Source organism: Mirounga angustirostris, unplaced genomic scaffold (genome assembly GCF_029215605.1).
Source record: "Mirounga angustirostris isolate CCGP_5_RB_7025 unplaced genomic scaffold, mMirAng1.0.hap1 SCAF_2, whole genome shotgun sequence".
NCBI classification, from domain to species: Eukaryota; Metazoa; Chordata; class Mammalia; order Carnivora; family Phocidae; genus Mirounga; species Mirounga angustirostris.
In genome coordinates, this window is record NW_026991710.1 from 34,803,077 (window position 1) to 34,816,599 (window position 13,523).

The following is a 13,523-nucleotide window of genomic DNA, read 5'->3' on the forward strand; positions in this document are numbered from 1 at the left end:
TAATTTTCTTCACTAATGGAGAGAAAACATGTAGATCATACACAAATAAATATAGGGGCACTGGGCTGGCTTAGCTGGTAGAGCCTGTGACTCTTGATCTCAAGGTTGTGAGTTCAAGCTCCACGTTGAGTATAGAGATAAAAATATTAAAAAATCTTTACATTTGTTGGGATGCCTGGGTGGCTCAGTCGGTTAGGCATCTGCGTTCGGCTCAGGTCATGATCCTGGCATCAGGCTCCCTGCTCAGAGGGGAGTCTGCTTCTCTCCCTCTGCTGCTCCCCCTGCTTGTGCTCTCACTCTCAAATAAATAAATAAAACCTTTTAAAAACACCAACCGAAGATCTTTACATTTGCAACGATGTGGATGGAGCTAGAGTGTATTATGCTAAGTGAAATAAATTAATCAGAGAAAAGACAAATACCATATGATTTCACTCATATGTGGAATTTAAGAAACAAAATGGATGAAGATATGGGAGGGGAAAAAGAGAAAGAGAGGGAAACAAATCACGAGAGACTCTTAACTATGGGGAACAAACAGAGTTGATGGAGGGAGGTGGGTGGGGCATGGGATAGGTGGGTGAGGGTTATTAAGGAGGGCACTTGTTATATGATGAGCACTGGGTGTTATACATAAATAATGAACCACTGAACTCTACTCTTGAAACCAATATTGAACTGTATGTCAACTAACCAGAATTTAAAAAAAAAAAGAATAAAAGAAATCTTTAAAAAATAAAATAAAATACAAATAATTTTCTTTACTAATGGAGAGAAAATATGTAGATCATAGAGAAATAAACATAAAATTATTCTTTTGGACTTTGATCAAAAGGATATATACAGGGGTGCCTGGGTGGCTCAGCTGGTTAAGTGTCCGACTCTTGATTTTGGCTCGGGTCCTGATCTTGGGGTTGTGGGATTGAGCCCCAAGAGGGGCTCCACAGTCATGGAGGAGTCTGCTTCTCTCTCTCTCTTCTTCTCCCCCTGCCCCTCCCCCTTCTCTCACTTGCATGCTCTCTTTCTCAAATAATAAATAAAATTAATCTTTAAAAAAAAAGGATAAATATAGCACTCAAAACTGACTCTTTCAGGCTTCCAACAAGCTTACAAATCCCACTATATGAAAAAAAACCCCACAGCTAATATCATCCTCAACAGGGAAAAACTAAGAGCTTTTCCTCTATGGTCAGGGGAGTCTGCTTCTCTCCCTCTGCTGCTCCCCCTGCTTGTGCTCTCACTCTCAAATAAATAAATAAAATCTTTTACAATTGCACCAAAACCCATAACATACCTAGGAATAAACCTAACCAAAGAGGTAAGAGATCTGTGCTCTGAAAATTAAAAAACACTGATGAAAGAAATTGAAGATGACACGAAGAAATGGAAAAACTTCATGCTCAAGGATTAGAAGAACAAATACTGTTAAAATGTCTATACTACCCAAAGCAATCTATACATTCAATGCAATCCCTATCAAATCCTATGTTATTTATTTTATTATTATTCACGTTTTTATTTTACTGAAACTTTGTTACAATTAAAGCATAGCTGGATAACACAATCTTTTTTTTTTTTAAAGATTTTATTTATTTGAGAGAGAGAGAATGAGAGAGAGAGAGCACATGAGAGGGGGAGGGTCAGAGGGAGAAGCAGACTCCCTGCCGAGCAGGGAGCCTGATGCGGGACTCGATCCAGGGACTCGATCCAGGGACTCCAGGATCATGACCTGAGCCGAAGGCAGTTGCTTAACCAACTGAGACACCCAGGCACCCTGGATAACACAATCTTGATCTATTGAGCTATTGGTCAGCTCTTCTGTGATAAAATAGCAAATGAAAAGGATTTGGATTGGTAATAAGGAAGCTGCAAGTCCATTATCTTCTATTTCTTTGTTTCTTCTAGATTACCAGAAATTTTGATCTACTGAATTCAATAGGTAGGGTAAAGTTTATAGGAAGCTATTCTGTCCAAGCTAGTTGAGAGCTTCAAGTGAAAGGAAACAAAGCTAGGGTGGTTGAGGCATCAGAACAGAAAACTCCAACTTCCTTGTGAAGATTAGCTGGATACTTTACACTTTTAAGCAGAAATGCTTAAAATTTTCACTTCAGTCTTACAAAAACACTATTTGCGGGTCAATGATTGGAGTTCATTTGTGGAAGTTCACAGTTAGGGTAATGAACAGATGATCTTAGACAATTCTCTTGAATTGCCTGGGATTCAAACTTGAGTTTCTTTTCTTTTTTAAATTTTTATTAACATATAATGTATTATTTGTTTCAGGGTACAGGTTTGTGACTTATCAGTCTTACACAATTCACAGAGCAAACCATAGCACATATCCTCCCCAATGTCCATCACCCAGCCACCCCATCCCTCCCACCCCCCTCCACTCCAGCAACCCTCAGTTTGTTTCCTGAGATTAAGGGTCTCTTATGGTTTGTCTCCCTCTCTGGTTTCATCTTGTTCCATTTTTCCCTCCCTTCCCCTATGATCCTCTGCCTTGTTTCTCAAATTCCACATATCAGTGAGATCATATGATAATTGTCTTTCTCTGAGTGACTTATTTAGCTTAGCATAATACCCTCTAGTTCCATTTACGTTGTTGCAAATGGCAAGATTTCATATTTTTGATGGCTGCATAATATTCCATTGTATATATATACCACATCTTCTTTATCTATTCATCTGTCAATGGACATCTAGGCTCTTTCCATAGTTTGGCTACTGTGGACATTGCCGCTATAAACATTGGGGTGCACATTCCTCTTCGGATCACTACATTTGTATCTTTGGGGTAAATACCCAGTAGTGCAATTGCTGGGTTGTAAGGTAGCTCTATTTTTAACTTTTTGAGGAACCTCCATACTGTTTTCCAGAGTGGCTGCACCAGCTTGCATTCCCACCAACAGTGTAGGAGGGTTCCCCTTTCTCTGCATCCTTGCCAACATGTCATTTCCTGACTTGTTAATTTTAGCCATTCTGACTAGTGTGAGGTTGTATCTCATTGTGGTCTTGAGTTTCTAATGTCAGAAGGAAGTAACCTGATCTCTGACTTTCAACCAGTAGCTGTTAGAGTCCCAGCCAGGTCTATCTCCTGCTCATGTTAAAATCTGTAAGAGGATGGAAGAGAGTGGGGGATATCTTCATTTTCTGAAGCCCTAGAATGTATCTCTAGTATATATATATATGTGTGTATATATATATATGTATATATATATATACATATATATATCATATTCAATCTCTAGTACCTAAGCTTCTGATAAATTTTCAAAATAAGGTAAAATTATGACATATAAATATGTAATATTTATAAGCTAAGAAATTATTTTACAGGATGTATAAAATAAACACATGTCAAAGACTTTACGTAGCTCATTAAATAATAAGAGAACTGGAACAAACTACAACTTTATATGGAGTAAAGGAATGTTGAAATGGAAGCAAAACTGGATTTTGCTGTAGGAATGGGTGGTAGAGAAGTCAATTCAACCTCTATCTGGCAGGATTAATTTGCATGTCTATAGATGGTGGAAGGCAGAATAATGTCTCCTTCCCTAACCTCCAAAATAGTCCAGGCTAATCCTCAGAACCTCGGAATATGTTAGATGGCGAAGGGGAATTAAGGAGATACAGATGGAATTAAGATTGTTAATCAGTTGACTTTATTATAGAGATTATTTGGGGCCATTCAGATGGGTTCAATGTAATCACAAGGGTCTTTAAAAGTGGAAGAGGGTAAGCAGGAGAGTCAGAGGGAGGTGCAACTGTGGAAGGGTGGTCAGAAAGATGCAACGTTGCTGGCTTTGAAGATAGAAAAAGGGCCCAAGAGCTCAGGAATGGGGGAGGGGCCTCTAAAAGCTAGAAAAGGCAAGGAAATATAATTTTCCCTACAGCGTCTAGAACGGAATGGAGCCCTGCAGATACCTTGATCTTAGCCCAGCACAACCGCTGTGGGACTCCTGGCTTCCAGAACTATAAGACAGTAAAGTTGTGTGGTTTTAATGTGCCAAATTTGTGGTGATTTTTTTTTATTTTTATTTTTTTAATTTTTATTTTTTTAAGATTTTATTTATTTGCAAGAGAGACAATGAGAGACAGAGAGCATGAGAGGGAGGAGGGTCAGAGGGAGAAGCAGACTTGTGGTGATTTTTAAGAACAGCTATAGAAAACTAAGATAATAGAAAAGAAATTAGTTGCATTGCTATCAGATATCTACAACTTACAGAGTTTAAAAATAGCTCAGTCAAAAACAAAGGCACACACACTTACATAATGCACATACATAGTTAAGACCTAATACTCATGGGCGCCTGGGTGGCTCAGATGGTTAAGCGTCTGCCTTCGGCTCAGGTCATGATCCCAGGGTCCCGGGATTGAGTCCCGCATCGGGCTCCCTGCTCAGCAGGGAGCCTGCTTCTCCCTCTGCCTCTCTCTCTCTCTCTCTCTGTCTGTCATGAATAAATAAATAAAATCTTTAAAAAAAAAAAAAAAGACCTAATACTCATGCTGTATCTGCAGAGCTTATGGAGCTTACTTTTTGGGCAGCAAATAAAAGTAGGAATGTGTTCCTAATGAGATGAATGACTCAGCACTTAACAATTGCAAAGATGCCCTATCCAACCTCAGGATATTTAATCACTGATGGAAGCAGAAATGAGCAAATTGATGACTTGATGGTTCAGTAGAATCCCCCTTGGAAACTGGGGAGAGCCAAATCATCAATAACTCTGGAATCAATTCTTGCTCCATCAGCCAATTTCTAGCCAAAGGAATAATGGCCTTTTAGTAGCCAACTGCTTCAGCTTTGGGGTTGTGTTACAGCAGAATTTTCTGCCTTCAATTAAAATAAGCTGGATAACAGGAATTGATGTTCACCCTAAGGAAACTCTTATCAAGTCAAAATTGATAGACATGGTGGGGGGGAAGCAAAAATATAAAAAGCATCAGATAAAAAATGATGATTCAAGTGGGATTATATTGTTTTTGTTTCCTGGCATCTATACTTCGTTCTTTTCATAGCAACAGGCTTAGAGTTTCAGATGAGGTTGACCCACACATATTCCTCTTACTACTCTATTCAGACAAGAGTGGGTGAATGACCTAAGCCTGGCCCATCTCTCTTAATGATATGTTAAGAATTTATGAGACCAGGGGCACCTGGCTGACTCAGTTAGTAGAACATGTGACTCTTGATCTCAGGGTCTTGACTTCAAGCCCCATGTTAGGGGTAGAGCTTACTTTAAAAATTAAAATAAAATAAAATAAAATAAAATAAAATAAAATAAAATAAAATAAAAAACTCTTCACATTCAAGTGCACTCTTTAAAAAAAAAAAAAGTGTGTGTGTGTGTGGTGGGGTGGGTAGTGACCTGGCTGGCTCAGTCAGTAGAGCATGTGACTCTTGAACTCCGGGGTTGCATAGAGCTTACTTAAAAATAAATTTAAAAAATCAAAAAATCGGGCTCCTGGTGGCTGAGTCGGTTAAGTGTTTGCCTTCAGCTCAGGTCATAATCCTGGAGTCCTGGGATTGAGCCCTGCATCTGCTTCTCCCTCTTCCTCTGCCCCTTCCCCCGCCCCCTCTCCCCACCCCCCCAGCCCGCCCTCTGCTTGTTCTCTCTTTCTCAAATACATAAAAATCTTTTAAAAATTTTTTTAAAATAATTGAATAAATAAAAAAATTATGGGACCAGATCTAACCCATTGAGAATCAAGCTTGGATCATTATAGTCCCTCTGGTCTTTTGAAGTAGTAAATTATTTTACCCCTTTTCCCCCATAAGTCTGTTTGGGATTGATTTCTGGTTACTTACAGTCAAGAGAGTGCTTACTAAGACAACCATGTGCATTTGGTAAGTTATTTCACTATTGTTAAAGATAAAATGAAGGCATATTAAAAATTTTAAGAGCTTATTTGAGCAAAAATCGATTTGAATCAGGCAATGCCAAACCAAAAGTGATAGTCCACTGACAGGAGCTAGGAGAAAGGCTTCTATAGAAGAGAAAAGGCAGAAGCCAAGTGAGGAAATTATTTGATTGGCCATAGCTTAAACTTTTTTATTTGGAAATAAATAAATAGGGCACCTGGGTGGCTCAGTCGTTAAGCGTCTGCCTTCAGCTTAGGTCGTGATCCCAGGGTCCTGGGATCGAGCCCCACATCGGGCTCCCTGCTCGGCAGGGAGCCTGCTTCTCCCTCTCCCACTCCCCCTGCTTGTGTTCCCTCTCTTGCTGTCTCTCTCTGTCAAATAAATAAATAAAATCTTAAAAAAAAAAAAAAACTCTTGAAAAAAAAAAAAGAAAGAAAGAAATAAGCCTATTTGGAAAGTCTAGTTGGCTCTTTGTGACTGATTATCCTTAGATTTTGTATTCTTAACCTTGAGGCCTCTACAGGCTTAGGTTCTGGATTGCTCACTTAGGTTTTGGAATACACTGATAAGGTATGAGCACCACCTCAGTCTAATGGCCTCCTTGATTTAACACTGCCAAACACACTGATGAAGGAAGAAAGTAAAGAAATACACCAGGGGAGGGGCACCTGGGTGGCTCAGTTGGCTGAACATCTGACTCTTGATTTCATCTCAGATCATGATTTCAGGCTCATGGGATTGAGCCACATGTTGGGCTCCCTGCTCAGCAGGGAGTCTGCTTAAGATTCTCTGTCTTCCTCCTCTTTTGCATCCCACCCTTGTGCACACGTGCACTCTCTCTCTCTCAAATAAATAAATCTTTTTTAAAAAAGTACACCAGGGGGAAAAATTCCAATCGTTAAAGAAAAGCAAGGGGGTTAAATAACATCTGTACATAACATAAAATGATTCATGATACTTCCTACAGAAGAAAAATGATAGATGTCCCTGCATTCAATAGTTAGCACTAACCACTGAAAGCTCTTAGAGAATCAAATATCTTTGCAAAGTGGTTTCAGCTTCTTCCGCTATGACTTCAATATATATTATACTGTCCCCAAGTTGCCTGAAACACTGTCCTGGAATCCACATCAGTATCTATAGTTATGGGATACCTGGGTGGCTTAGCCAGTTAAGTGTCTGCCTTCAGCTCGGGTTATGATCCCAGTGTCCTGGGATTGAGTCCTGTTTTGGGCTCCTTGCTCAGTGGGGAACCTGCTTTTCCCTCTGCCTCCCACTCCCCCTGCTTGTACTCTCTCTCTCTTTGACAAATAAATAAAATCTTAAAAATAGGGGTGCCTGGGTGATTCAGTCGTTAAGTGTCTGCCTTCAGCTCAGGTCATGGTCCCAGGGTCCTGGGATAGAGCCCCGCATCGGGCTCCCTGCTCCGCGGGAAGCCTGCTTCTCCCTCTCCCACTCCCCCTGCTTGTGTTCCCTCTCTGGCTGTGTCTCTCTCTGTCAAATAAATAAATAAAATCTTTTAAGAAAATCTTAAAAAAAAAAGGATCTATAGTTATATTTGAAGCCCAAGGGAATGACACAGAAATGGAAAAAATATAGTCTTTGTGATGCTTCTGCTCTCAGAAGAAACAGCAGCAGAAGAAAATCTACCAGTTACTAAAAGTAAGCTCCATTTGTAAGAATAATTATAGTACAATCTGATAAGTTGTTATCTCCTTATTTTCATCCACTCAAAATAAATGATTTTTTTTTTTGTAGCATTTCTAGAACCTCCATTGTAGGGTGACATCTGTGGTTCTTTTAGTCCTCAGCACATCTGAGAATGCAGAAGAAGCAAAAAGAATAAAATCAAAGGAACCCAATTATTAGAATAATATGATTAAGTTGGGTCAGTCAGCAAAATGAAGTCAACCTACTAAAAAGAGTTTTAATGGGGAGTATCATCCTTCATAAATCAGGCAAGCAAACCATGAACCATTCAGAAAGCAACTTGGTTTGTGCCCTTTTCATTTATCTTAATTTAATAGCTCCATGGAGCCATGGCCTGGCAGCGTCTAGCTAAGCTTGGGGTCTAATGTTGTGGGACAGATTCTTCCTCCATCCTTCCCCCATATATTCACTGACTGTTTTTGTTTAGCTTTCAAAAGCAAAGGAAAAAATTTCAACTCATAACAAAGGACTAGTATCAAAACATAATTTTAACATTTAAACATACTTTTTTTTTTTTTTAAAGGTTTTCTATTTATTTGACAGAGAGAAAGGCAGCCAGAGAGGGAACACAAGCAGGGGGAGTGGGAGAGGGAGAAGTGGGCTTCCCGTGGAGCAGGGAGCCCGATGCGGGGCTCGATCCCAGGACCCTGGGATCATGACCTGAGCCAAAGGCAGATGCTTAACGACTGAGCCACCCAGGCGCCCCCATTTAAGCATACTTTTAAAAAAATTCCGGCAAACCAATAATAATAGACAGTATAAGAGACAAAACAATCCAATAGAAAAAGAGGCAACAGAATAGAAAACCTGAATGGCCAATAAAGGTGTGAAAGGATGCTTAACTTCACTGCTACTAAGGAACATGCACAATAGAACAAAAATGATATACCATTTTCATACACATAAGATTGGCAGTAACTAAAAATAACAAATGATGGCAGGGATTAGGGATATTCTCGGAATCTAAATACAACCACTAGGAGTAAATCTGCAGTTATTTTAATATACAAAGTTGAAGACATCTTGACTTACCAATTCCACTTCTATTTTTATTTATTTTTACTATTATTGGTTTTTTTTTTTTTTGAGTAAGCACTATACCCAAAGTGGAACTCAAACTCACAGCTCCAGCCCCCCCACACCCCACCCCCGAGATCGGGGTATATGCTCCACCAACTGAACCCGTCAGGAGCCCTATATTCCACTTCTAAACACTTATTCTATATAAACTCTCATGTAAAGCTGTCCGTTTCAGAATTGATTTTAAAAGTAAAAGAAATGTCCATTAAGATGCCAAATAAATTCATTTTGGTAATTCATAAATTGGATACCAGAGGATAGCTAGAATAGATGAACTAAACCTAAGTATAGCAACATGGTTACATCTTAAACACAATGTTGACTGAAAAAAAGTAGATTCCAAAAACATGCATGAAGTGTGGTACCATTTATTTTTTTTTAAGATTTTATTCATTTGAGAGATAGCACAAATTGGGGGGAGGGGCAGAGGGCAAAGGAGAAGCAGACTCCCTCCTGAGCACAGAGCCCAACACTGGGGTCCATTCCAGGGCCCCGAGGTCATGACCGAGCAGAAGTCAGACACTTAACCAACCAAGTCACCCAGGCACCCCGGTATGGTACCATCTACTTAAAATGTAAAAGGATACTAAACTATACTGTATATTGTTTAGTATGCATGTACAGAGGTAATACAAATTTATGTAATAAAAGTATAAAAACATAAACAGAAAGAATACAGTAACTTCAGTGAAAAGGTAGCTCTGGATAGTTAGAATAATGGAATGGGGATGGGTTTCAACTGTATATACTGTTTGATAAAAAAGAAAAAATCTGAAGCAAATATGGCAAAAAATTAACTTTTGTGATACATGTATACCTGGGAGCACAAAAAATTATCTGAAAGATGTATTGGCATTCCATATTTCTTTTTTTTTAAAATTTATTTATTTGCAGAGAGAGACACAGCAAGAGAGGGAACACAAGCAGGGGGAGTGGGAGAAGGAGAAGCAGGCTCCCCGCTGAGCAGGGAGCCCGATGTGGGGCTCGATCCCAGGATCCTGGGATCATGACCTGAGCCAAAGGCAGATGCTTAACAACTGAGCCACCCAGGTGCCCCTGGCATTCCATATTTCAATGGAATGAACCAAAGCAAAACTTCCACGTATTTGTTTTCCTAAAAGTTATCTTCTTGAGAACTTGTCACACTGGTTCTTTCCACGTTCTGAAAGGCATCTCTTGCAACTTTCTAAATCTTAGTAGTTGTCAAATTTTCCAGGGCATCAAATAAAGGGACAGTTTGAAATATCAAGTAAGATGTTGAGAAAGAATGACTCTAACTGGGTAACAAATCCTTTTGCAATCCAGTAAACCGGCCATAGTTTTCCTTTATTCCTCAACATCATCAGAACCGACAGTTATTCACCAAGAGTAACAGAGGTGTTTGTGAGCTTGGGGCTCTCCTGGGAACACTGTACTGTGCTTTGGGATGTATGTTAATCCCTCAGTTTCACTTACTTGCTGCTTAAAATGTAAAATGTTGAATAAAAATTTCTGGATACAGTTGTGAGGCCCCTTGTCCTGACTCCCCTTATAGGCCCCAGGGCAACTTTTTCCCTGTTACCCATTTAGGGTGTAGAGATTACTTAAAAATAAAATCTTAAAAAAAAAAAAAAAAGCTATCAACCAAAAGTCCTCCACCTTCTTCTATTCCCATTGTTAAGTTTCTCATGTTTGCTTCCTTGACACTTAAGAACTTTGAGAATGTAAAGTCATTGGATTATAAGAAAAGATTAAAAAAATTCTCTAAAGTAATAAGAATATATCCAGGGGTTTCAATGGGCGATTTTTTCTGATGGGAAAATTGGGAGATTGGTGATAATGTCACTGAGCAGTGAGATTGAGTAGGCATTTGAGTAGGCACATAGTGGTAGGCTGGAGGCCACTCATATTGGCTTGCAAGAGTTGATGGTTAAATTTTTCAGAATTTTGTGAGCTGGTTGTTATGCACAGCCATTATTAAAAGTTAAAGTGTATACATTTACAACAAGTTATATTAAAAATAGATAATAGAGGCACGTTGCTGGACTCAGTTGGTAGAGCATAAGACTCTATCTCGGGGTTGTGAGTTCACACTCCATGATGGGCATAGAGATTACTTAAAAAAATATATAATAAACACTTAAAACTCATTGATTCTTAATTATTTTTTACTGCATTTTATCAGTTTCTATGCCCTTGAGGTTGTTTATGTCTATTGTATCTGCATGATGGAAATATTATATAATGGTGTGTTATACACATCTCTTCCCATTTCCACATTCAGTGACATTATGTTGATAGCTTGAAATAGGTCGTGGTGGGGGTATTTACAACATGGCAACACCAGCAAGCATTACAAATCAAGTCTCAATTTATTATTTTGTCAATTGTCTAGACTTAAAAGTTATGGAGAGAATGTTGATGCAGATTAAACTTAAAAGTGTGCTATGTCTGTAGCTGTTAACATTGTGAATAGCATTAAAAAATTGAGTAAGAGCGCCTGGGTGGCTCAGTCTGTTAAGCATCTGCTTTTGGCTCAGGTCATGATCTCAGGGTCCTGGGATTGAGCCCAGCATCAGTCTCCTTGCTCAGTGGGGAGTCTTCTTCCTCTCCCTCTGCCCCCCTCTCTGTCCCTCCCCTCTGCTCGTGCTCTCTCTCTCTCTTTCAAGTAAATAAATAAAATCTTCTTAAAAATTGAGTAAATATTCATCCAGTATTCAAAAACTATTCAATTCAGCAAAGAAGTTGCTCACATCATTGTTGAAAGAGTGAAGTTTCAATATATGTCTTAGTTGTTTTACATTCATTTTATTGCTTAACAAAAATATCAAGGAACATTCATTGAATTATGCTGGTTTATCAATAGCAACAATATATTGCTTTGGTTATAAACACTCAGTAAAAACAAAAGTGTTTTGTGAGAGTCAATTGGTTACATGGAATTTAAATAGATGACATTTTATAGGTTAATATTTTTGTAATAAGAGCATTTTTTTTTAAGTAGGCTTCAGGCTTGAACTCACAACCCTGAGACTGAGAGTCACATGCTCTACGGACTGACCCAGCCAGGCACTCCATAGAGGATTCTTATAAGTCAGTAATACACGGGGAGGTGGGTGGGGGGTTGGTGTAACTGGGTGACTGGCATTTAGGAGAGCCCATGATGTGACAAGCACTAGGTGTTATAGGCAACTGATGAATTACTGAACTCTACATCTGAAACTAATGATATGTTGACTAATTGAATTTAAATTAAAAAATAAACCAGTTATACATATACATATATATTGCTACGGACTGAATTGTGTCCTTCTAAAATTCATATGTTGAAGCCCTAACTCCCAATATGACTATTTTTGGAGATAACATCTTTATTTTTTAAAAAGATTTTACTTATTTATTTGACAGAGAGAGAATATAAGCAGGGGAGTAGGAGAGGGAGAAGCAGGCTTCCCGCTGAGCAGGGAACCTGACGCAGGGCTTGATCCCAGGATCCTGGGATCAAGACCTGAACCAAAGGCAGACGCTTAACAACTGAACCACCCAGGCCCCCCTTGGTGATAACATCTTTAGGAGGTAATTAAGTGTAAATGAGGTATAAGGGTGTGGCCCTACTAATAAAACTAGGTGGCCTTATAAAAAGGGAAGCGAGATCTCTCTCCCTTCCCTCTCCCTAGCAGGGAAAGGCCATGTGAGCACACAATGAAATGGCAGCCACGTACAAGTGAAGAGAAGAGGCCTCAGAATGAGACCTACCTGCCAGCAACTTGGTCTTGAACTTTCCAGCCTCCAGAACTGTGAGAAATAAACTTCTGTTGTTTAAGCCACCCAGCCTATGGTATTTTGTTATGGCGCCCAAGCTTGGACACACACACACACACACACACACACACACACACACACTGTTGATAGGTACACAAATAATTGTAAGAAATGTTAAAGAATGCTAAGTGCTATAAAAATATGGAGTAAATGATATGTGAGGAGTGCAGTGGAGGTGGCATTTTAGGTAATCCAGGCTGTAGATCATGAGAACCTGAACTTGGGCAGTGACCTTAGAAAAATCGAAGATTACATGGCTTCAAGAGGGCACCATTTGACTTGTCAGCTACAACTGACCAGCACCCGGACTGCCCATGGATGTTGGATATTTCTTCTGTATGTATGTAAAACATCCCACTTAATCCCCCGAGTTTTATTTTGTTCCTCTGATCATCCTCCATCCTATTGCCAGAGTGATTGTTCTAAATCTCATGATGTCACATTTCTGCTTACAATAGTATCATGATTGCCTGGATCTCAAGGTCAAGTTCAGATCTCCTCCTTAACATGTTTCCCTGCCTCTCTTTCTCAAATCTTTTCAACCCACTTCTCCCAGTCCCACCCCTACCCCCAACACACACATCCCTTCATTCTGGTCATACTCAGCTAGTTCCTTTACTCTGTCCTATTGCTTCACGAAATTTCTGTTGCTGTATCTGGAATTCCCTCCTCTGTTTAGCCAACTTCTCCTTGTCCTTCAAAATTTAGGGCCAGAATTACCTTTTCGAGGAAATCTTCCCAGACCCTTTCTGATTTAGGTCCCCTCCTCTGTGCTCTCTGTGATTAGCTTGGCCTCTGTCCATATCACGTAAGTGCTGTGCTGTGGTATTGGTTTACTTGTCTTTCTTTCCCACAATCTGTGCCATAGTCATTCTTTTTATCCTCCATGCCAAACCTGGGGGCCTGTCACATGGCTGGTCTCATTAAGTGCTTGTTGGAAGAATTAATTTTTTTAAAAAAGATTTTATTTATTTATTTGAGAGAGAGAGTGCAAGAGCATGAGCAGCAGAAGGGGTAGAGGCAGAGGGAGAAGCAAGCTGCCTGCTGATCAGGGAGCCCCCCA